This window comes from Chiloscyllium plagiosum, chromosome 42, assembly GCF_004010195.1.
Source record: "Chiloscyllium plagiosum isolate BGI_BamShark_2017 chromosome 42, ASM401019v2, whole genome shotgun sequence".
Classification (NCBI taxonomy): Eukaryota; Metazoa; Chordata; class Chondrichthyes; order Orectolobiformes; family Hemiscylliidae; genus Chiloscyllium; species Chiloscyllium plagiosum.
The window spans coordinates 19,411,968-19,438,190 of NC_057751.1; the positions used below are offsets into that span (position 1 = coordinate 19,411,968).

At 42.7% G+C, this 26,223-nt stretch overlaps 1 protein-coding gene and 1 long non-coding RNA gene across 6 annotated transcripts in view; one reads left to right on the top strand and one right to left on the bottom strand.

Annotated features, from left to right (window-relative positions):
- Positions 1 to 337: 337 nt before the first annotated feature.
- On the bottom strand, positions 338 to 850 carry LOC122543216. Its single transcript, XR_006309962.1, has 2 exons — positions 763 to 850; positions 338 to 523 (listed from the first exon to the last, which is right to left on the bottom strand). It is a non-coding gene; the product is annotated as an uncharacterized LOC122543216 (long non-coding RNA).
- Positions 527 to 26,223, top strand: part of LOC122543209 (signal transducer and activator of transcription 5B-like) — a 128,131-nt gene continuing 102,434 nt past the window's right edge. For 4 of the 5 annotated variants that reach the window (XM_043681677.1, XM_043681679.1, XM_043681674.1 and 1 more), the window contains exon 1: positions 825 to 897. The gene's annotated coding sequence lies outside the window, so the exon portion shown is untranslated. Of the gene's footprint in view, positions 781 to 824; positions 898 to 26,223 lie in introns of those variants that run through there. The other variant, XM_043681675.1, reaches the window with a different exon arrangement.

The window sequence follows — 26,223 nt, forward strand, 5'->3', positions numbered from 1 at the left end:
TTCTCTTTGAAGGGTCTCGTTTAAACCTACTTATTTGATAGAGCTTTGTCAGCTGACCTAATTTTTTATGAGATTGCGTCAAATTTTGCTTGACAATATTCTTACGAAGCAGTTCGGAACATTTCACTTTAACTGAGTTTACAGATAAAGGTCATTAGGTCTTTACTCAAATTACTGGTCAGTTCAAAGGCAACATCCGGCAGATGTTGGAAATCTGAAAGAAACAGAACTGCTTGGACCACTCAGGTCAGGCAGTATCCGCGGATAGACAAATAAAGGATTCTGGTGGAAAACCTTTTACTCATCTCTGATCATAAGTCCAACGTTTGGTATTTTCATAGACATTGCTTTTCCTAACATGACTCAACTTGCCAGAAGATTAATAAAATTATTTGCCTTTTCACTTGTGTAATTGATCGCCGACAGGGTAGGGTTAATGTTTCTGGCGTTGTCTTGCTACTGACAGCCGTGGTGTGTTGTTTTTTTCTGGGTGCAGTGTTGCTGCTGGATTTTCGACCAATCACTAGAAAAGCGAAAACAAACTATTTTCACGGGGAGGAACTCATGCCACACAAGCGGAAACCTCTCGAACTTCGAGCGGTAGAGCCGTCCGCAGTTTCGTTTTGTCTCCAAATAGCAAATAGTCAGACGCGCAGGAAAATATTGTCTTTCTACTATTAAAGAAGCTTGTTCAGGAAAAAAAAAGCTGCAAGTCAGAACACAAAAAGTGTAGATACAAGGATTAAATGGAAAAGAATTCACCTGTGCTTTTGATGTGAGGTAAAGTGGGCCAAACTCGGGCGTGTTCGACTTTCGTTTGGACTGAAAAGTTGAAGTCTCTTTGATTGCCCCTTTTTTTTTGTCCCGAATCCAAAGTTTTCAGAAGGAACAAACCAAGTGCGTCTAGTTTTTAATGATTTTTGTTTGTTGTTTGTTTTAAATCGCTAGCCCCAACCGGCTGTCACTTTTCCGCTGAAAACCTTTCGTAATGTTGGAAAGCAAACTATTAGTTTAATTCTGGACGTTTGTCTCGAAAGAAACAAACGAACGCTTTTTTACGAATTGTATAAATATGCAGATTTAAATCGTTAGATTTGTGATGTGGTTATATTTATCGGTATTATTTTGATTCAAGGTTTAGTAAGAAAAACTTGAGGCTAATGGAGCCAGAGATAAATGTTGGCAATGGACCTTCGAGCCAATTGGAAAAGCACTGTCTGTGTTAGACAAACCCAGTTATATTTTCCCCTCTTCCAATTGGTTAACGCAGATGCTAATCATGATGGTCACCCATCCTGATTAGGCCAACGTGGGACTTTAGTGCGATTAAAAACAGAAAATGTTGGCAGTTGGGTTAAGCAGTTTATGTGGAGAAGAACCATAATCAATGTTTCAGTCCGATAACTATTCATCAGAATGCAGTACAGAAATAACGAGTTACTACCATTTGAGCACGTTTAAAAACATGCTTTGAAAGTCAAGCAACTCGCTCGAATATGAAGTTTAATCAAAAATAGTTAAGTCACAAACTGGATTTTTAAGTGTTTGGCTTGTAGTGACCATAACTAAAATGCTCATGTTCATTGTTTTATGATTGTATGTGTCACTTTAGAAACAGGATTAGATTATTTGACCCCTCGAGATCGTGGTTGATTTGACGGCGAAATCCACACCCCTTTCTGTCTGTCATCTCCATAACTTTTGACTCCTTTAAACGTTTCTCCCACTTCGATAATCTAAACCATAATATTGACGTCGACTACCATGTATGATGGTCATGTGTTCCTTAACACCGCCCAAATATTATTCGATCTGTGCTTTCCAGCAAAAATTATGACTAGTTTACAGGTATGATGACTATGGTGTTTTACCCTATATAACAGGTGCTAATTTTAAAAGAACAAGCAAGTATACGAATTTGTCTGAGACCTATGTACGTGAAAGTATGCTTCATAACGCGCAGCTTCCATCATTCAGTAACAGTATTAAACTAAACAGTGATTGGTGGTTAACTGTATGCACATAATGGTTAAGCAGTCCTCTTATGCTGCCGACTATGTTTGCACTTTGTAGCAAGCATCCAGATCAGGAGTCGTGGTTAATGTTCTTCCTAGTCTGTGGCACGGGCTGATTGTGGTTTCTCAACTACCACCCTGGCTGAAGTGCTACCAAGACTTTATTATTCAGTCACCTATGCCAATATTTAAAATTCAAACTTGGAAAATTACAATGCCTGATAACCATTTTTAGATTTTACAACTCAAGTTTCTGACTGACAACGTGTCCTATGTGAAAAAGTGCATTAGTTTGTAAGCAGTAGCAAAATAGATATGCCTCTAAATGGGTTTGCCTTGTTTATTTGTGATTTGATTTAATTTTAAAGCATCTCTTTGTGAAAATCAACACCAGCTTCTCTGAAGTTCATACTCTCAATTCTCATCGTTTGCAATAATTTTCTTGCAATCTACAGGTTTTCAAAATCAGATGCAGTATAATCTATTACTTACTTGGGTTTAAGATTGATTTTAACAGATTGAAAACAAACTAGAATAAATGTACTGTTTTCAGGTTGGCAGGATGTAACTGCAGTTTTGCAAGGTTGCCAGTGAGTAGACTGGAGGGCACAAAAGTTGCAAAGGAGATTAAATTGAGGAAATTTGAAATTATCCACTTGGATGTGATAGTAGAATATTCTTTAACCAGTAAGAGACTAGTAAAAATAAAATACTGTGGATACCTGAGAATGTGTGGCCATGCAGCTCCTGAGAGACCCTGTACACATTTGGTCAGGAGGTCTGGTCGCATCTATGCAGGGAGAACAGTTAGTGTTTCAAGTCCAATTCTGTATTGCTCTAAACCTTGGTGCGCAGAGGTCTTTGGATGTCTTAGTGCATGTTAACTTTGTGATTTTTGTTGGTGCAACAATTGACCTTCATTAGGAAGTGTATTGTTAAACTTGAGAGGATGCAGAAATGACTTGCAAGGATGTTGCAGAGACTGGAGGGTTGGGTTATAGGGAGAGGCTGAATAGGTTGGGGCTTTTTCTCTAGAGCATCAGAGGTTGAGGGGTGACCGTATAGAGGTTTATAAAATAATGAGGGGCATGGATCGGGTGAATAATCAAGGTCTTTTTTCCTAGGGCAGGGGAGTCGAAAGCTAGAGAGCATATGTTTAAGATGAGAGGAAAAATTTTAAAAATGACCTGAGTAAACTTTTTTCACATAGGATGGTCTGCATATGGAACAAGCTGCCAGAGGAAGTGGTAGAAGCTGATACCTTTGCAGCATTTAAAAGGAAGCTGGATGGGTATATGAATAGGAAGCGTTTAGAGGGATATGGACGAAATGCTGGTAAATGGGACGAGGTTAGATTAGGACGTCTAATTGGACCAAAGGGTCTGTTTCTGTGCCGTATGACTCTCTGAAAGTGACTGATACTTTGACTTTCATTGCAAGGGGGATGGAAGTATACAAGTAGGGAATTCTTTCTGAAATTGTATAGAACTTCGGTGAGACTAGGGAAGGATGAACTTAGTATAGAAGGGTGCAACAATAGTTCACTAAATTTGATTCCTCGATGAGAAAGTTGTTTTCAGGAGATATTGAATTGGGCGTTAACTTTTTTGTTTGTTCGTGGGATGTGGGTGCCACTAGCATTTGTAGGCCATCCCTAATTATCCTTGAATTGAGTGGCTTGGTAGGGCAGTTAAGAGTCAAGAATATGGCACTAGAAAAGCACAACAGGTCAGGCAGCATCCGAGGAGCAGGAGAGTTGACGTTTTGGTCATAAGCCTTTCATTAGGTAGGGGTAGGTTGGTGGGGGTGGGGGGGGCGGAAGGTAGCTGCGAAGGCAATAGGTAAATGCAGGTGGGGGTAATTGTGAGGTCGGTGGAGTGGGTAGGTGGAAAGGAAGATGGACAGGTAGAACAAGTCAAGATGGTGGTGCTGAATTGGAGGGTGGATGACCTGGTGGCCCAGTGGTTAGCACTGCTGCCTTGCAATGCCAGGGGCCTGGGTTCGGTTCCAGCCTCGGGTGACTGTCTGTGTGGAGTTTGCACATTCTCCTTATGTCTGCGTGGGTTTCCTCTGGGTGCTCTGGTTTCCTCCTACAATCCAAAGATGTGCAGGTTAGGTGAATTGGCTATGCTAAAATTGTCCATAGTGTTCAAGGATGTGTAGGTTAAGTGCATTAGTCAGGGGTAAATGTAGAGCAGTAGGGGAATGAGTCTGGCTGGGTTACTCTTCGGAGGGTTGGTGTGTACTTGTTGGGCCGAAGGGCCTGTTTTCACACTGTAGGAATTCTGCCTATTCTATAAGGTGATCTGGGATGAGGATAGGGTAGGGGAGATTTGGAAACTAGTAAAGTCGATGTTGATAGCATGTGGTTGAAGGGTCCTAAGGTGGAAGATGAGGTTTTCTTCCTCCTTTCGTTGGATGGCTTGGATTTGGCAGTGGAGGAGGCCCAGGACTTGCATATCCTTGGTGGAGGGGGAGTTGAAGTGGTTGGCCACAGGGCGGTGGGGTTGTTTGGTGCATGAGTCCTAGAGAGTTGAGTCCACCACGTATGCCAGTTGAGATAAGAACAGCATGTTTTCTTCAAAGGACGTGGGTGAACCAGATCATTGTTTTTACAACATTGTAACCATTGCCGTGGACCATTAGACTAGCCTTTTATTACATAAGTTTTAATTAAATTCAGACTTCACTATCTGCCATTCAAACCTATGTCTCCAGAAGATTAGCCTGGGGTTCTGGATTACTAATCTAGTGACAGTACCACTGCCTTTCTTTTGGCAGTCAGATCTCTTGAATCAGGTTTTCATTAGTCTTTATGCCTTGGGATTCAGAATATATTCTTGATTATCAATTTGTGCCATGTTTCTTTCCTGGTCAGTTTTGTATTCTGCTTTCAATTTAAGTGAATGGAATGAATCACAAACATCAGATCCCCATTGTTTGTCTCTTTAATACAAACCAAAATAGGAGCCCTAATCTGAGGAAGGGTAACTGGAACTGAAGCATTAACTCTGATTTTTCTTCGTAGATGCTGCCAGACATGCTGAGCTTTTCCAGCAACTTGTGGTTTTGTTTGATTTACAGTGTCTGTAGGTCTTTCAGTCCTAATCTGAAATTCAGCTGCCTTGAATACAACTGATATGAAAAAGTTGGGTTCTGTATGACTGACTACTTCTCAATGAACTAGAGGTTCTTAAAAGAGCCATATGTATTCTTGGCTCTCATTTCTAATTTTTAATTGAGGATCGAGGTGCACAATTTTGTGTGTCTTGACTCTACCCTTTTTGTCACAGGTGTTATTCCTTGCATTCAATTGATGTTTGGCTGGTGCAAATAAATTCCCAGGCCTGTGTGCCTGACTCGCCATTAACTAAATAGCTGAGCAGTACATCAGTTTTCCAATCTAAAGCACAATTCGCTGAATCTGGAGCGCTGTAGAAAATTAACACCTGAATCTCTTCACCAGTTTCTTTGAATATCTTAGATTGCTAGAGATTTGTCTTCATGTTTTTGTGTAGGACGCAGTCTACATGCTATTTTAATGTGCTAATTTGTTTGTTCTAAATGGGATTATGCCTATTAACTGTTAAAATAGTTCCAGAGGGGTGTCATCAGAATGTGGTTGTTTTGTAATTGGCAGTGCATATTAATAAAGGTGTTTCTGAAATGGCGGGAATATCTATGAAGAGAGCTTGGGCAAACTGGGCCTGTATTCTCTAGGGTTTTGATGAATGACAGGTGATTTTGTTGAAACTTGCAAACTACTAAGGAATAAACAGGTTAAATGCAGGGGATGATGTTTCCCATGGCTGGGCAGTCTAATAGCAAGGTAGACAAGCAGGCGGCTGCCTGGGTTGCTGTGTTCTTCCAGCCCTCCTGCCTGTCTACTTTTAGATTCTAGCATCTGCAGGGTTTTTTTTGTGTCTCTATCCCGGTCTAGTACCAGGGGCATAATTTTAAAATAAAAAGGATGCCACTTGGATCTGAGGTGTGAAAAGTTTTTTTTAATCAGGGTTGCGAACCCTTTAAAATTCTCTACCTCAGAGAGGGCTGTGGAGGTTCAGTCTGAGTATGTTTAAGATAGCAATTGATTTCCGTTTACTAATGGTGTACGGGGCTGTGAGGACGGGATGACAAAAAAGTCCTGAAGCGTTTATCATTGTATTGAATGGTGGGGCAGGCCTGATGGACTGACTGGCCTGCTGTTCCTGTGTCTGTTTATTTTAACTGTATTGGTGAAAGTCTAGTTTAATAGCTACTAATGAAGAGTTTGTCACCATATAACTAACAATGTAGGATAGTTTGGCAGCCAGCAATTGTATGATAACTTATGACTTTCGCTAAGATGTGCCTTGCGTGAGAATGTTGTTTTATAATGAAGTGATATTTGTGCAAGTGGTTTGAGTAATGCACTTTTTATGTATTCAAAGCATATAAGTAACTTATAAAAAGGAGGGGGAGGTGGAAAAATAAAGACTTTACTCTGATAAGGCACATTATTAACCTCTATGGGGAAGTGACTGATTGTGGAAGGAGCATGGTTCCTTGCTTTTCTCAGCTTTACTCAAACTGCACCCTCAAAATCAAAAATTTACAACAATATGTAGTTGATTACCAAGTCATCAGCATCATAAGATATATTTTTAAAAAATATATTTCTATTGAAAAAATTTTAATATTAAAACAAATACAAAATAATACAATTCAAAACAATACAAAGAACACAAGTTTTAAAAAAAAACCCAAACTGCCCTCATGTAAAATGTATAAAAACATATTTTAAACCCAACTAACTACTTAATAAATAATAACTAACAACAAACTAATAATAATACAGCTCAGCAAAACAAAACACTAACTCTTGAATATAGAGAGCATTCATATGTTCACAGTTCCCCTGTCTGGATATTGGACTCGTAACGCACAAATGTTATGGCTATATAAAAGCCCTTATTAGTGTGGCAGACAAATCTGTGTCCAAGTGGTCCAAAAAAGGCTGCCATGTCTTATAGCAATTCTCAGTTTTGTGGTGTACCGTACTTGTAAGAAAATCCAAGGGGATATACTCCATAACAATCTTCGGCCAACCCGACAGGCCCGGAGGATTTTCGGACAACCTAACGATATTCTTTCTTGTGCAGAAAGTGAGGATGTTAAAAAGTTTTTTTTTTCTTATGCGGGTCTAAAGGGGACACACTGGGTAGGCCAAGAAGAAGACAGATCGGGTCCTTCTCCACCCTTACACCCAAAATCCCCTCCATTGCACCTGCCACAGTGCTCCAGTATGTTTTAAGCCTGCCATGGGGCCAGAGATAATGGGTAAGAGTACCTGTACCAACTTTATACTTGGGACATGTTGAAGATACCCCTGGTTTAAATTTTGATAATCGATCCAAGCCAAATGGACGCTGTGGAGAATCTTCAACTGTAAAGCATAGGTCCTTTTGCAAATTGATATCTTTCTTGCATTTTCCCAAATATCCTCCCATGCCTCTGAGGAGACTTCAACTCCTAGCTCGCTCTCTCCCACACCCTGCAAAGCTGATTGAACTCATCTGAGGGGCCGGCTCTCCCCTCTTTCCCCCCCCCCCCCCCCCCCCAGTTGATGATATCAAGTGCAGACAGAAAGTGATTTGTAGGGATCAGTCAAAGTCGTTTTTTTTTATAAAATCCCTAACTTAAAAAATGAGGTCCTTGCTACGTAGTTCATATTTCCACGCTAACTGATCAAAAGACATCATTGTGTCTCCCTCAAATAAATCACCCATGCAAGACACACGCCTAGCTGCCCAATGTTTGAATCCTGAATCCATCACCCCAGTTGAAAATCCGACATACCCACTATAGGTTTAAGAAAAGATGTTTTGCCAATATTGCCTTCCCTCTGCCAAATTGCCCTCTATGCTTTTAACAGTATTGATAACTATTGGGTTATGGCAATATTCCCTAACTGTCCTCATTTTGTCCAAAAACAGCAAGCTAGTAAGAGGGCACTTTGCCTGAGAGGTTTTGATATCTAACCATATTGAAAGGGGGTGCCCACAAGCCCAATCACTCATGTAAGATAAAAGCTGAGGTGATAGTTTTTGTTGTCTGGGAGATTCCACCCCCACCCCAGTCTGTGAGGCAATTCCAGTTTAGCTAATTTAATAAAGGGCTGCTTACCGTGTCAAATAAAAGCTGAAACCAGCCATTCAGTTTCTTCAACGTTTGCTTATCGAAAATAAGATACAACAAACAGTGACGAATATTCATCTTAAGAGCTATCTGACCTAACCATGAGACTGGAAGCACCTCTCATTTTGAAGGTCTTGTTTGATTTTGTTGAATAATTGAACAAAATTAGCTTTAAACAACCAATCAAGAACTGGAGTGATGAATATGCCAAGATACATAAAACTCCCCTGTGACCACTTAAATGGGAATTGAGATTCACCCTCAAGACCCAGCACCTTTGTAAGACCACCCATAGGTATGGCCTCTGATTTTGCAAAATTAATCTTGTACCCTGAAAAGGTGCCAAACGAGCTGATGCATTGTATCAGGCGGGGAACCGAAACTGCTGGATTTGACAAAAAAAGTGAGGGCGTTGTCCACGTACAACAAAATCTTATGTAATTTTGACCCCACTTCTGGAGCTGGGCAGCACAGTGGTTAGCACTGCTGCCTCACAGCGCCAGAGACCCAGGTTCAATTCCCGCCTCAGGCGACTGACTCTGTGGAGTTTGCACATTCTCCCCGTGTCTGTGTGAGTTTCCTCCCACAGTCCAAAAAATGTGCAGGTTAGGTGAATTGTTCATGCTAAATTGCCCGTAGTATTAGGTAAATGTAGGGGAATGGGTCTGGGTGGGTTGCGCTTCAGCGGGTCGGTGTGGACTTGTTGGGCCGAAGGGCCTGTTTTCACACTAAGTAATCTAATCTACATTGGGATCCCTACAAATGGCCTTTATCAGTGCTTTTTACATTGGTGATTGAGCCAATGACGAAAGGGGACAGCCCTCTCGGCTGCCCCTAAAAATGCTAAAATTGCTGAATTGTACCCCATTGGTGATGACTGCAGCGAGAGGGTCACTGTAGAGAACCTTTACCTATCTTCTAAAGGCTTCACCCAAGCCAAACTGCACCAGAGTATAAAAAGGTACGGCCACTCAACTTGGTCAAATGCCTTCTCTGCATCTACAGAAAACATCAATCCCTGTATTGACTGTTGTTGACACACTTGAATTATATTAAGCAGCCTCCTAACGTTGTTGGAGGATCTGCGGCCCTTTATGAAGCCTGTCTGGTCCCCTTTAACAATAGAAGGTAACAGTCTCCAGCCTTAACGCAAGAGTCTTAGATAGGATTTTAAAGTCAACACTTAAGAGTGAAATGGGCCTGTATAAAGCACAGTCCTCTGGGACCTTCCCTTTTTTAAGAATAAGCAAAATATTGGCCTCTCTTAGCTGGCAGGAGACAACCATGACCGTACGAGACGTTGAACATCGGGCCTGACAATATGCTTATAAATTCCGTAAAATTCGCTGGGAAGTCCATCCAATCTGGGGCCTTTACACTCTGAAGCTGCGTCACACCCTCCTGTACCTCTTGCTCTGATAAGGGGGCATTGAGAAAAGACTTTTGTTCGAGGGTCACTCCCGGAAGCTCCAGATCCTTGAAAAAGGACTCCATCTTGACTCACCCCTCCTCCCAACCCTCAGATTGGTATAGTTCAGAGTAAAATCTCTAAAATGCCGCATTAATCTTTTTGGAACCACATTAGGTTCCCAACCCTTTCCCTAATTGATGTAATGGCTTGAGGGGCACTTCTTGTTTTTCTCTCGTGGCGAGATACGCTAGGTGGTTGCCCGGTTTGTCACCATACTCATACAACCTTCGTTTTGCGAAAGTAAGCTCCTTCGTTGCTGTCTGTGTGAGCACAGAATTCAATGCAGACCACAGTACTGTAATCCTCTGTAGCTTGGCCAACAAAGGCCTGTCAAAGTAGGCCTTCTCAGCTGCCTTCAACTGTGCTTCAAGAAGACATTGCTGCTCACCCTTCTGCCGCTGCTTATGGGCAGAGTAGGAGATAACTCACCCCCTGGCATAGGCTTTGGCAATTTCCCAAAGGACGGATGGGCTACTAACCGAGCCTGAATTAATGTCTAAGAACGGCCTAAATTCCTTAGAGAAGTACTCCAAAAACGTATTATCCTTAAGGATAAAGGGATCCATTTGCCAATGCCTCGGTCCCACTATAGCATCCTTAATCTTAACCAATAGGTACACTGGAGTGTGATCGGAGATGGTAATATTACCAATTGTACAAGATGCCATTAAGTCCAGGGTTGCCACGGGGGTCGGAAAAAAAACAATCCTAGTGTGACATCTGTTTGGATTGGGAAAAAAAACATAAAATCCCTGCCTGTAGGGTGGAGACGCCTCCGGATGTCCACCAACCCTAGCTCCACACACTGATCCACTAATTGTTTAGTTTGTACAGAGGGTATCTGGGGTGGTGGGGGTGGACGTGTGCTTTGGGCACCTGTCTACTGTAGGATCCAATTAAAATCTCCCCCATGATGATATGCTGCGACTCAAGACTGATCAATTTAGAGAAATTTGAGGGGATGTGATGGAGGGCAGTAAACATTTAAAACACCATGTTCTTCCCTGTTTATTAGGGCTTTGAGGATTACAAACCTCTCATGTGTCTTTAACACACTCTAGTAACTTAAATGGGTGATTCCTCCTAACCAATATAGCCACTCCCCTACTTTTGGTATTAAAAGATGAAAAGTAAACCCAATCAAAACCATTCTGTAGTTTCAAATGCTCCCTATCATCCAAGTGTGTTTCCTGTGATAAAGCAATATCCACCTTTTTCCTTTCTAAGATTTGAGTACCTTTTTCCTCTTAATTGGTGAGTGACTCCCCTTGATGTTCCAGGTCCACCATTTAATCAAGTCATTAACCATAATCACTTGCAGTGACATTTAGATTCCAGAGAGGAGGAACACAAATTACAAATTGCCGAGCCTTAGTGTCACAAGATCCATCGAACATAAAAAGTACATAAACTAAAACCGCTACACTTAACAAACCTACAAAGCTATCAAAGATTATATACAACAAAAACCAAAAAAAACAAACCAACATATAAAGTGCCAATGGCACTGAATAGGGGAACTCACCCCCTCCCCAAAGGGAGCATCTACCCATCCCAAAAGCCAACTTCCCATCCTGCAGCCAGGGCATTTAACTACTTGAACCGGGCATAAACTGCCCGTTAGTAGGTATCTAGCCATCCCAACCATTTTCTCTCCTCCTAGCTAGAGCCGCACGCAAACACAAACGGCAAAGAAAGAAAATCCACCATGGAATAACAATGTGAGCAAAGAAATTTTGAAATATAAAGTAAGTACCCCACCCCTCCTTTTGGTATAACTTAGAAATTGAAAGTAAGCATCCCAGCCACCTCCAAGCATAGTTTAGACCAGATTGTTACCAATAAAAGAAAAAGGAAAAGAATGCCCTGACTGGAAAGAAAAGTAGAGGCCTACCCAAACAACACGACTGTTTGTACCTACTAACTTGTTCAGATTAACTTAACTTGTCCACAAAGTTTCTTGCCTTCTCCAACGTGTTGAAGAGATGTACGGATCCATCTAAGGCGATCGAAGCACCACTGGATGCCTCAGAGTACTGGATCCTGAGCTCCTTCAGTCTTGTCTTGATGCCATCATAGGATTTTCTTTTCCGGATCACCACCACTGAGAAGTCCTGGAAGAACATGATCTTAAAGCACTCGTAAGCTAGAACCTTCAGATCCTTCCCCTGGATTCTGGATGCTTCCATGATTCTCTCCTCATCTCTAGAAGTGATGAAACCTCACCGAGATAGGATGAGGATGTTGGTCCAGACCTGACCTCCGCACCGTGACCCAGTGAGCCCCCTCAATCTACAAGCTTCTCATTCCAACTTCCAAGTTAAGGAATTTCGGCAGCCAGTCCTCAATAAGTTCCACTGGTTGCTCGCTTTCATTACCCTCTGGCAGACCAATCCGAATATTTTTTCTCCTGTCCCTGTTCATGATGTCATCAACCTAGTCGAGCAAGATGCAGGGCTTGGATCCTATTCTTGGAGGGACCGATATCACTGTGACTGCGTTCTACCTCATTCGTCCTTTTCTTGAGGTCTCCCAGCTGCTGTTCATACTTCTGCAGCACGATCGAGATCAGGGCCAGCTTCTCCTCTATCGGCATCCCCAACATCTCGCAAGATTTCACAAGCTCCTTTACCAGGACCTGGTAGGAAATAGAAACCAAGGATCCTGTAGGCTGAGCTACGGGCCCTGCCTCGGATGTACCTGCTGCCTTCTTCATCCCTGGACAGCGAAAACCAAGGTAGGTTGCTCTCTAACAGTTTCCTGGGACTCCACGACCTTACCAGAGTCCCAGGATATTGCGGTGATCTGAGTAGGGTGGATTAGGACTTAGTCCCGCTTGCGATGTGGTGCAGAGCTCTGCAACGTGATCTTTCTAGATCACAGCCATCTTGGATCCCTCCCAGTAACACCTTTTCTTCAGGTAGAAAAATGTCCTGAAACACTTGAGGTGCATTAACAAATGTAGCAGAAAATCCCCCTTGTGCGGTGTGAACTGATCCCAGGCAGGCAGTGGTAGGAGTGTTGTAAATGGCCTCTGTACTCCTTCTGGGAATGAGAAAATGACATCCATTCTATGTTGAACGTGAGTTAAAAGTAGTGTTTGCAGCACACAAGTGCCAGGCAATGCCCATTTCCAGCAAGGGACAATTTAAATAACCATTGCTCCTCGGCACTCAATGATATTGCCATTGATGTCTCCTCCACTATCAACATTCTGTGGATCACTATTGACCCCACCCCCACCCTCCTCTAGCTTATCTCTCCACGCTTCAGGCTCTCTGCCTTTATTCCTGATGAAGGGCTTTTGCCCGAAACGTCGATTTTGCCTGTCCTCGGATGCTGCCTGAATTGCTGTGCTCTTCCAGCACCACTGATCCAGAATCTGGTTTCCAGCATCTGCAGTCATTGTTTTTACCAGAAGCTGAATTGGACTAGCCATATGAATACGGTGTACAAGAGCAGGTTTAAGATCAAGAATTCTGCTGTAATTCTCCACCTATCTCCCCAATGCCTGTCCTCTGTCTACAACATACAGGAGTGTAATGGAATATACTCCACTTGTCTGGGTGACTGCCACTCCAATAAAACTATTCGGGACAAAGCAACCTAATCTATCAATTCAACATTCACTCTTTCCACAAACGCACAATGGTAGCAGTGTATGCAATGTATAAGGTGCTCTGCATCAACTAGTCAAGGCTTTTCTGACACCACCTTCTGAACCTGTGACTTCTGCCCTTTCAAAGGATAAGGGCAGCAGACACATGGACACATTACCTTCAGGTTCCCCTCCAAACCCCCCACCATCCTGACTTGGGACTATATTGCTGTTCCTTTGCTCGGTCATAATTCTGGTCTCTCTCTCATAGTATTGTGACTGTCTGTACGCCCAATGACTGCAGCAGTTCAAGAAGGTCACCATCACCACCTTAGGGCAACTGGGATGGGCAATAAATACTGGCCTAGCCAGTGATGCCCACATCCATGAACAAAAATACCATTATCTTTAGAATCATAAAATGGTAACAACATCAAAGGAGGCTTTGGAGGAAAAAAATGAAAGCATAAAACCACCACTGCACTGGTATGGGCAGTGACACATTCTGGTCAGGATTTTGAAAGTAGCAATAGTAAAACCACCGCACCCTCCCCAAGCACTTTGTACTGCTGGTTTTACTTTAATGTGTTTCTGTATCAGTCATCTGTGGAATTTGAGTATGCAGCAACATTCTGGATTAGTGGTGCTGGAAGAGCACAGCAGTTCAGGCAGCATCCGAGGAGCAGTAAAATTGACGTTTCAGGCAAAAGCCCTTCGTCAGGAATACAGGCTGACTTGGACAGTTTACAATCCACAGGACTCTTCGTATCTTTAACATTGTATCTATCCTGTGTACCTTTATCAACCACCAAGTTTGTTCAAATAGTTTTAAAAAATACAATTCACTGACTCCTAGTATGACGATGCTGTCACTTTTTAAACAAGGTGATTTTGTTCTTGGGTTTTTGAGAGCGGTCATAAAGGCAGAGGTGCTGAGGGGTTTGGAAAGACCCTGCTTGTAAAATTGCAGGGGAGTGGCCAGTTCTCTGTTTGGTTTAGCTGTAGCAGTCACAAGATAATGAAGTCCAAGAATGATTGAAAACTTCAGATACCTGACTGACTTTCTCTCTGGATGTTGTTCCCTCCTGCCCATAAGAATGTGTTTCAATTTACCTTTTGCCAAGGGGTGTGTTTATGGAATGTATTGGATTGGAATAGTTCCTTTTGAGTTGCTGTATTGGGTCCAACAGTTAAGTTATTCTAAATTCTGTTTTCTTTTGTTAGTGTTTCAACTGTAGTGTTTAAATAAAGCGGAGTGATTTGACCAGCTTCATCACACCTGGAATTTCCACTTCACATCTGCCTTTAAAAATAAGAAAAAGTTAGGGTCTAGGCTACCTTTTTAAAATATTTTAAGGGAGTCTAGCCTGGTCCATAACACTAGCAAATAACCACTGTCATGACTGACTGACTTGGGAAAGTGTGCTGATATTTAAGCCCAACTATGCCCAGGGTTGGCACAAACGTAGATTTAATCAAATTACTCAAAGTCTCTAGTTTTCCTGTCTAAATTCAAGGCAAGAGAAAATGCTGATCAGGTTTCTGTACTTTAAAAGGAATTACTATATATTATAAAGAAAGTTGTGACTGAGGGTCTGGTCACCATGCTGACTTGTGCCTTTTGTGGAGAGGCTTTGGAGAGTTTGGGAGGTGAGTTACTCACTGCAGAATTCCCAGAATAATGGTTCTTCTATGGCTTAGAAAATCTCTAGTTAGACTTTCAGTTGATTTGGTTTTCCTCTTTCTCTCCACCCCCACCCTCACCTCCCAAAAAAGGATGTTGTGATGCCATTGAATGTAAGAAGGCGATGGTAACTTTGTTACTTTTTTTCATAATGGCACTGTGAAGCATGAATGATACTTGCCACTTATCCCCAGGTCTTATTGCATGTGACATGGACTGCTTTGGCTTCATGAATGAAGAAGTCAAACGTCCCCTCCTCTGCCCTTTTTATGTTGAAGGGAAGTCATTGTCGAAATAGCTGAAGGCAGTTGAGCCTAGATACTACCCTGAGAAATTCTTGCTGTGGTGTTCTGAGGTTTAAATTGAGCTTCCAACAGCCACAATCAGCTTCCTTTTGTGCAAAGTATGATTTCTTCAATCAATAAAGATTTTCCCAGATTCCCACTGACTTCAGATTTTTGCAGGGGCTTCTTTGTTGTCATATTAAGGCAGCATTTGACGGAATGTCAAGGACGGTCACTCCCACCTCACTTCTGGAATTCATCTCCTCTTATGCATGTTTGTATGAAGACAGTTGTATATTTAAAATGTTGACAGACTAGACCAGTTTGCCTGGGTGTGTTCATCTTAGAATTTAGCAATACATTTAATAGTGGATACAAACTGTTTTGAGAAACACAATCTATGGTTCACCTATTTTCTGTATTGGCCATAAAAAAGAGCAATTCAGTTTAATTCTACTTAGTCTCAAGTCCTGTTCAACACATGTATGAGTTTGCGTTTCTACCACCCTTTCAGAGCATGATTTCCAGGACCCCACCCCCACTACTGATCTGGGTGAAAAAAATTCTCCACTTGCCTCTACCTTCTGCTAATTACATTAAATCATGTCCTTTTGTTATTAACCCTTCTATTAAAGGTCCTTCCTGAGAATTCTATCCAGGCTGTCAATTTTATGCATTTTAGAAAGCGTCTTCTCTCAGCTGCCTTACAGGGCTGTAGGAATTTAGCATCAACATTTTTATAAATTTCCTGTGTACTCTCCACACAATTACATCCTTCCTTTTTAATGTATTAACCAGAGTTGTATGCAGCACTCTCGCTGTGGTCTGATTTAGGATTTCGTTACTGTTTTTCATTGCTCTTGAATTCCACGCCTTAGTTAAAAAGGAAATTTACTTGCCTTTATTCGCCATCTGTCATATGTTACTTCACTGTGCACCAACTGAGGTGACTTAGGCCAAATAGCTACTCCGTGGTCTCCAAGATTGTTTGTTTGTTTGTTTGTTTTTATTGTGAAGACAAAGTTGGGTAAAATGCTGCGTGAATTATTGTTTTTTTTTAAAAGCCTTTGTGCTGTTATGAGCATCAGATGTTTTCTGTACTCGTGTTTGTGCATCAGGTCCAGAACATCCTACTAGGAGAAAGTGAGGTCTGCAGATGCTGGAGATCAGAGTCGAAAGTGGGGTGCTGGAAAAGCACAGCAGGTCAGGCAGCATCCGAGGCGCAGGAGAATCAACATTTCGGGCATAAGCCCTTCATCAGGAAGTATACTGCCTAACCTGCTGTGCTTTTCCAGCACACTACGCCCTTCACCCAGAACATGCTACTTCTGGGTATCTGACCTTTTTTGATCATGTTTAAGTTGTTGGAGGGAATCCTGAGGGAAAGGATTTACATGTATTTGGAAAGGCAAGGAATGATTTCGGGATAGTCAATATGGCTTTGTCTGTGGGAAATCATGTCTCATGAACTTGATTGAGTTTTCTGGAGGATTGATGAGGGTAGAGTGGTGGACGTGATCTGTATGTACTTCAGTAAGGTGATCAACAAGGTTCCCCATGGGAAACTGGTTAGCAAGGTTAGATCTCATGGAATACAGGGAGAACTAGCCATTTGGATATAGAACTGGCTCAAAGGTAGAAGACAAAGGGTGGTGATGGAGGATTGTCTTTCAGACTGGAGGCCTGTGACCAGTGGAGTGCCACAAGGATTCGGGCTGGGTCCACTGCTTTTATTTTATATAAATGGATTTTGATGTGCACATCAGAGGTATAATTAGTAAGTTTGCAGATGACACCAAAATTGGAGGTGTAGTGGACAGCGAAGAAGGTTACCTCAGATTACAACGGGATCTTGATCAGATGGGTCAATGGGCTGAGAAGTGGCAGATGGAGTTTAATTTAGATAAATGCGAGATGCTACATTTTGGGAAAGCAAATCTGAGCAGGATTTATACACTGAATAGTAAGGTCCCAGGGTTGTTGCTGAACAAAGAGACTTTGGAGTGCAGGTTCATAGCTCCTTGAAAGTGGAGTTGCAGGTAGATAGGATAGTGAAGAAGGTGTTTGGTATGATTTCCTTTATTGGGTCAGAATATTGAGTACAGGAGTTGGGAGGCCATGTTGGGGCTGTACAGGACATTGGTTAGGCCACTTTTGGAATATTGTGTGCATTTTTGGTTTCTCTCTCCTATTGGAAGGATGTTGTGAAACTTGAAAGGGTTCAGAAAAGATTAACAAGGATGTTGCCAGGGTTTGAGGGCTTGGGCTCTAGGGAGAGGCTGAATAGGCTAGGGCTGTTTTTTCTGGAGTTTTGGAGGCTGAGGGGTGACCTTCGAGGTCAATGAAATGATGAGGGACATGGATAAGGTAAATAGACAAGGTCTTTACCCTGGGGTGGGGGAGTCCAGAACTAGAGGGCATAGGTTTAAGGTGAGAAGGGAAAAGATTTGAGATCTAAGGGGCAATGTTTTCACACAGGGTGGAACGAGCTGCCAGAAAAAGTGGTGGAGGCTGGTACAATGACAACATTTAAAAGGCATGTGGATGGGTATACGAATAGGAAGGGTTTAGAGGGATATGGGCCAAGTGCTGGCAAATAGGACTGATTAGGTTAGGATATCTGGGTTAGCATGGATGCGTTGGACTGAAGGGTCTGTTTCCGTGCTGTAAATCTGACTCTAAAGGTTCTTCATTCTCAAATGGACAAGCCGTACAGTATATGGATGCCTGCAGGAGTAGGCAAGTTTCCATTTCTACTTTTTGGATGCAAAGTGTATTAGTTTCTTTTCGTTCTATTTTACTTTGCATTTTCATTTCTTTATGCATTTTTGTTACTATTTAGCTCTTTGCTACCATTGCAAGGTTATTTTATTTACTCCAGCATCAAAATGGGCAAGGTGATAATTATTTTGGGAATTCCAATGATTCTCTAACTTGGAGGAGGAAGGGCAGTTTCTGAGGGATTGAGGAAGGGGAAAGTGCATGACTGTCCTTGCCCCAGGACCACAGTCTACTGCCTGGGCAGTCTTTCCTAGATATGTCAGTGAAGATTTATACTTGGCTGTCCTTTGAAGGAGCTGCCACATGTCATTTTCTTGAGTCCAGTTAAGCTGACAGCTGAAGCCATGTTGGAGTCCTTTTTTTGTACAGACATGTGTTAAGAATTTTAATGCCCTTGAATACCTTCAAGACATACTAAATCAGTCATTATATGCAGACACATGGAGGTTTTGCTTGTAAAGGAGTTTAAGTTCACCACTTCCTCTGTGGATAGGAGGCTTTAATTTGACAAGACACAGAACGTTCCATGGGCATCGGGGTTTACAAGGATACAGTTGGTTCTGCTATAACATTTGTTTCTTCAACGCGAATTGGTTATAAGGCGATTGAAGAATTTAGACCATTATTTGTAGCGCACAAACTTTCTTTACCTGTATTGGCTAAAATGTGACTCCGGTCCCATTGGTTTAAATGGTGCTGCTATTACACAATTTTCTTAACACAGGATCATACAGGAACAGAACTATTGTTTTTTTTTCAAAAATATACTTTATTCATAAAATAATTTGATGGTCTGGACAGTTGGTCATGCATACATATGTAAACATGTACATACAGAGATCAAAATTTATTATTTTTATACAGGTCTGTACATTTTTCAATCATATGCCCATATAATTAGCTGAGGCGTCAGCAGAGCCCAAACGACAGCATGGGCCCCCTGTTCTTTGTTAGGCAGGCAGGCTTTACACAGTGGTCTTTCCCCACCGCGCCTTGGCGGCAGCTGCCCCAAGCTTCAGCGCATCCCTCAACACGTAGTCCTGGACCTTGGAATGTGCCAGTCTGCAACTCTCAGTCGGGGTCAACTCCTTCAGCTGGAATATCAACAGGTTTCGGACTGCCCAGAGAGCGTCCTTCACCGAGTTGATGATCCTCCAGGCACAGCTGATGTTCGTCTCGGTGTGCGTCCCGGGGAACAGGCCGTAGAGCACGGAGTCCTGTGTCACAGCGCTGCTCGGGGCGAAACTCGACAAACACCACTGCATTGCTCTCCAGACTTCCTCTGCGTAGGCACATTCCAGAAGGAGGTGTGTGACAGTCTCGTCCCCCCGCAGCCACTTCGAGGGCAGCGTGCGGTGCAGCTGAGAGTCCGGGCGTGCATAAAGGATCTCACAGGCAGAGCACTTCTCACCACCAGCCAAGCCATGTCTTGGTGCTTGTTGGGAAGTTCTGGCGATGAGGCATTCTGCCAAATGACTTTGACAGTCTGCTCAGGGAACCGCTCGATAGGATCCGCCCTCTCCTTTTCCCAAAGGGTCTCAAGGACACTACATGCTGACCACTTCCTGATGGACTTGTGGTCAAAGGTGTTTTTCTTCATAAATTTCTCCACGAAGGACAAGTGATACGGAACGGTCCAACTACTCGGAGCGTTCCGCGGCAGCGAGGCCAGGCCCATCCTTCGCAACACCGGGGACAGGTAGAACCTCAGTACGTAGTGACACTTGGTGTTTGTGTACCGGGGATCCACGCACAGCTTGATGCAGCCACACACAAAGGTGCCCATCAGGGTGAGGGTTGCATTGGGTGTGTTTTTTCCCCCGTTGCAACGGTCTTTGTACATTACGTCTCTTCGGACCCGGTCCATCTTTGATCTCCACACGAAGTATCCAGGGCAGAGCCCCGGCTCCTCAGACCACACCTCTGTTATGCTAATTTCGGCATTCGGGCCGCTCGTCAGATGTCAAACCGGTTCTGAAGCAGGTGAAAACCTGACCGAGAGGAGCCGTTTCTGCTCTGAGCGCACTGGTACATGTTTAAGGAGGCGGCAACCGATGGCGACTCCATCAACTTAGTGGAGTGCACGGTGTTGGTGTTTTGCTACATTAGCAAGTGCGTTGATGATGTCATTGTGTCTGAGACCATCAATTCTTGCCCCAACTAGAAGCTGTGGATGACCGCAAAGAAGTGTGTGCTACTGACGACCCATGATTCTGCCTTCAGAGCAGATGACAGAGTGGCCATAGCAATAGCAAGGGCCAAACTGTCCTGGGCCATCAAAGAAGCAAAGCATACATGCGCTAGAGAACATGCAATCTTTTTCAGGACAGCAGTGATATGTGGAACATGTGGAACATGTGGAAGGGTATTCAGGCTATGACCAAGCACAGGACAGCATCACCTGCTGTGCTGCCACACTCTCAGGAGTTGAACAACTTCTGTGCACGGTTTGAGGCACGAAATGATGTGGCAGCGAGGAGGGACCCCTCTTTCCCCCCCCAAACCCATGACCAGGTGTTGTCTTACTGTGGCTGATGTAAGGAAAATCACTGCAAAGTCCACCCATGTAAGACTGCTGGACCAGATAATATCCCTGGCAGCGTGCTCAGAGGATGCTCTGACGTGCTGGCGGATGTTCTCGTGAACATTTTTTAACATCTCCCTGAGTTGCAGCATAGTTCCAATGAGCTTCAAGGCTAGTACCATCATCCCTGTGCTGAAGAGGTCTTCAGTGTCCTGCCTCAACGACTACCGCCCAGTTGCATTACCACCATCATCATGAAGTGATTTGAGAGGCTCGTGATGAGACATATTAAGACCCTACTGCCCCCTCACTGGACATCCTGCAGTTTGCATATCATCTCAACCACTCAACAGATGATGCCATTTCCACCACCCTCCATCTGGCCCCTCACCCACCTGGAGAACAAGGGAACTTATGTCGGATTACTGTTTATAGTGTTGAATGCAGAGCTGAAGTATTGGAAAGCTGAGTTGGCTGAGCTTGAATAGCTTCCTCTGTAACTGGCTCCTGGACTTCTTGACTGGGAAACCTCAGTCAGCCTGGACTGGGAACAGCATCTCCAATAACACTCCACCACCTCCTCTAACTCCTTCCATAAGGCCAATTTTGTATCTGATGGGCAAGTTCAACCTGATTCCCATGTGATCTAACTTTACTAATTAGCCTACCATGCGGTACCTTATCAAAGGCCTGTACGTTGTGGATCTGTGTTGTTAGGGCAGGAGTTCAGGAGTGGCTGAGTGACACTGAGGAATAATGATCTGATTCCAAGTCAGGATGGTGAGTGGATTGGTGGGGAGCTCGTAGGAGATGCTCTCCCATGTATTTGCTGCCTTTGTCCTTTTAGATAGTTGTGGTCGTAGGTTTGGAAAGTGCTGTCTAAGGAGCTTTGGTAAATTTCTGCATTTCATCTAATAGATGGTACCTACTACTGCCACTGAGCCTGTGTGGTGGAGAGAGTGAATGTTAACATGTCCACAAACAATCAAGTGGACTGCTTGTGTCCTGGATAGTTTCAAGCTTATGGCTGTTGGAGTTGCATTCATCCAAGCAAGTCAGCGGTTTTCCATCATATTACTGGCTTGTACTGTGTAGATGTTGGACAGGCTTTGGAAGGAATCAGAAGATGAGTTACTTGATGCAAGATTCCTAGTCTCTGACCTGTTTTTTGTAGCCACCATATTGATGAGGCTGGTCCACTTTGGTAGCTGGTCAGTAGCAGTCCTGAGTGGGAGATAAGTGGTAATGCCATTGAATGTCAAGACCAGATGATTAGGTTTCCTCTCATTGGAGATGATCATTGCCTGGCATTTGTTGTGTGAATGTTACTTGCCATTTGACAGTTCAGACCTGGATATTGTCCAGGTCTTGCTGCGTTTGGGCACGAATCGCTTCAGTATGAGTTGCAAGTAGTGCCAAATGTTATGCAATCATTGGTAAACATCCCCACTTCTGACTCTACGATGGAGGGAAGGTCATTGAAGCAGCTGAAGAAGGTTGGATCAAGAACACTACCCTGAGGAACATCTCTATGATGTCCTGGTATTGGGATGACTGATCGCCAAAAAATATAACTATCTTTTGTGCCAGCCAAAACTCCAACCAGCAGAGGTTTTTTCTTTCTTCCTGGTTACCTCAAATCTAGCTTTGCTAGGACCATTTCTTTTAGTTGAAATAGAAACAATGGGATCTTTTAGGTCCACCCTTTAACATGTAGGTTTAACTTGATTTCATTCTTGCCTAATTGTAACCAGGGAATCAGTTGCAATTACTTCTGTTCCTGCTCCTACATTGTTACTTGCCCCAATAATTGTTTCTTGAATTCCTTCAATTTCAACTTTTACTCCTTATTGACATAATTAATGCTGTGTCTTCAGGTTTTCATAGTATGCTGACAACACCCACCTGCACTTCTCCATTACCTCTCTCTAATACTTCCCTGTTGTTATGTTATCAATAGTGCATCTAAAAATACTGAACAAGCAGAAAATTCCTGCCATTAAAGACCGAAGCACATGTTTTCGTTCCTTGCTCCAAGCTCCGTTCATTAATTACCCCCCCAACTCAATCTCTCTCTGATTAAACCAATCTGTCTCCAACCTTGATGTCACACTTTGATCCCAAGATGCATTTACAATCTTGTTTGTGCCCTAACTAAGTAACTATTTCCATCACTGTCATATTGCTGTACTTTGCCCTAAGTCCATTCACTCACTGAAACCCTTATTCCTTTCATTCCTCCAACTCATTCTTCCCTCTGTAAACTGACTTATCTGAACCTTTGCCTGTCTTTCAACACACAGCAAATCCCACTCTCGTCGTTTGTGTTTGCTGACCTACGCTGGCTCCCAGTCCAGCAACATTTTGATTTTTATAACTATCATTCTGGTTTTGGATCCCTCTAAATCTCATTCATCTCCTCAAACCCATGATTCTGTGATTGTGTGCCTCCAATTTTGGCCTCTTGTCCATCCCTGATCTGAAATGCTCTATCCACATTTGAACACTCGCACACATTCTACCTCCTCCAGACATAACTCTTCAAGAAGCTTTCATCATCTGACCTAATATCTGTCATGTTCTTTTATAATGCCCCTATGAAGTGCCTTGGGATGTTTGATTGCGTCAAAGGTACTATATAAATATAACTTGCCATCTCATCCAAAAGAGCGAACCTTTGTCAGTACTGGGCTGTAAGTCTCAACCTGGATTTTTGTGCTGAGGTTTCTGGTGTGTATCCATTTTTGTCAGCTAATGAGATTGGCTTTTCAATTTTTCACTTCAATGTCATATTGAGAGACAGGATCTTGCTCTTAAAATCTTACAATATTTGTTGAGATTAATATCTGAGGTTTATCTGAATTTTATCAATTCTTCTACAGAGTTCCTCTGAACCACCTTACTTCTAATTTTCAAATGCAGCATTCTTCACACTCCTTGTTACATCCTTCTCATGTTGAAATTAGGACTTATTTTGCTATTTTGCTGCTCTAATTCCATAATCTCCCAAGATCTCTAAGATATGAATTCCTTAACTCCCTTGGTGTTCTGTCCTAAAATCGTTTCAACTAAACCTTTTAATGTCATGTAATCATCACTACATCAGTTTCATGCACACTTGTTTGTCAATTGTATCATAACAACTATAATACAAAAGGAATGTTATGAGGTCGGATTATTTAAAAAATTTTTTTGGGGATCTACATGGCATTTATTGCCCTGAGAAACTAATGGTGAGCTGCTGCTTTGAAATAGTTTAATATAGCTGAGTGGCTTCATATGGCATTTGATGTGGGCCTGGTGACTAGTCTGCATATCTTTCCATTTAAGACAGTGGTGAGCTAGTAACATTTTCAGCAGTGCGTCAGCTTTGTGGTCATTTTATACTGGATCACTTTTTTTTACTGATGCCATCTTTTTAATTCTAAACTTTGAAAACTGAATTCAATTCTTAAACTGGTTGCACTCGTGTTCTCCAAACTATTGAGGCTTTTCAGTTATTAGTTCAGTGACATAACCAGTACACTACCTTACTGTAAATGAATATCTTTTGAGGCCACTTGTGATGGAGCTACATGTTAGAGGTATAGGTTGTATGCAAATAACATGGAGCAAGGGACATTCTACCTCAGAATAGTGCTGATTGACCAGTTGAAATGGAAAGAACGGGTGTTTCTGTAATTGTGCATTTAATTTAACCAAGGGACCACTTTTTGCCTATCTCCCACTACCTTTTGCCTTCAGCAATTCTTCTGCAGTGTGTATCTTTAGTTTTCTAGTAATGGCATACCTGATTGTGAGGTGTCAGTGGAGCGGAGAGTCCCCTTTCCTTTTCATGTTATTGAATGAGCTGAAACAAGTCAGTGTGGAAAGAACTAATAAAGCTTTATTAAACGTATTAGACTAACAATCACCCCACCCCTGTTTTGTAGGGAAATGTTTGTCATTGACCATAAAATTTAAAAACAATCTAGGAATTTCAGAATGAAGAAGAGTTCCTGGTTTTTGATGATGAATTGTTCATCCTGCTCCTGGAGGGGCACATTTGGCCTTGTTAAAATGTAGGTAAGGGTTAACAAAGCAAAGTCCAGCTCCTCCACCATCACAAAATCTCTTCTCTCTCCCCAACCCTCCCCATCCACCCCAAAAAACAACAAGTCGTTGAGACTATGTTTTTAGCCAGCAACAATCTAGTGGCAAATGGCAATGGTATGTTTCTCATAACAGGTAGCATGGGCCTAGCTGCAAAGTATGAACTTGATTTGGAGATGCTGGTATTGGACTGAGGTGGACAAAGTTTAAAAAACACACAATAGTGGGTTATAGTCCAACAGGTTTATTCGGAAGTACTAGCTTTCGGACGTCGCAACCTCCTGATGAAGGAGCAGTGCTCCGAAAGCTAGTACTTTCAAATAAACCTGTTGGACTATAACCTGGTGTTGTGTGGTTTTTTAAACTAGGTATGAACTTGCAAGTTTATCAGGAATAACCTCAGTTCCATGAGTGAAATGGACAATCTGGTCATTACCTGTATTGTGGGATGCTGTGGACTTGCTGGGTTCCAATAATAGATTAAGAAATTTGCCACAGGTTTTAATTCCAAACTTTGTTCAAGCATGTCATCTAAGAACTATCTTGACCTGGCAAGGTTTCTGAACATAAAGGTTTCAAGCCTTGACTTGGCCTTTTAGCTAATGAAATGGTGTATCTATATAGCTGAGATTGGGGCACTGTTTGTGCCATCTTTCTTTGTTTTGCTGATGTCTGTTGGCATTCTTTTGTGATGACACTCACTTAGAGCCATAGAGATGTACAACACAGAAACAGACCCTTCGGTCCAACTCCTCCATGCTGACCAGATATCCCAACCTAATCTTGTCCCATTTGCCAGCACCTGGCCTGTATCCTTCCAACACCTTCCTATCATATACCCATCCAGACGTCTTTTTAAATATTGTAATTGTACCAGCCTTCACTTCCTCTGGCAGCTCATTCCATACACGTACCACCCTCTGCGTGGAAAAGGTTGCCCCTTGGGTCCCTTTTTATATCTTTCCCCTCGCACCTTAAACCTGTGCCCTCTAGTTCTGGACTGCACCATCCCAGGGAAATGACTTCATCTATTTACCCTATCTATGCCCCTCATGATTTTATAAGCCTCGATAAGGTCACCCCTCAGCCTCCGACACTCCAGGGAAAACAGCCCCAGCCTATTTAACTTCTCCCTATAGCTCACACCCTTCAACCCTGGCAACACCCTTGTAAATCATTTCTGAACCCTTTTAGGTTTCACAACATCCTTCTGATAGGAAGGAAACCAGAATTGTATGCAATATTCTAAAAGTGGCCTAACCAATGTCCTGTACAGCTGCAACATGATCTCCAACTCCTGTACTCCATGCTCTGACCAATAAAGGAAAGCATACCAAACACTGCCTTCACTATCCTGTCTACCTGCGACTCCACTTTCAAGGAGCTATAAACCTGCACTCCAAGGTCTCTTTGTTCAGCAACACTCCCTAGGATCTTACCATTAAGTGTATAAGTCCTGCTAAGATTTGCTTTCCAAAAATGCAGCACCTTTTTAAGAGTTTATTTTGTCTGTTTTGTTTTGAACAAGTTGTAAGGCAGAGATATGAAGCTGTCTCTAAGAAAGTGAACCATTTGTGAGGCCTTGGGATTACTTGTA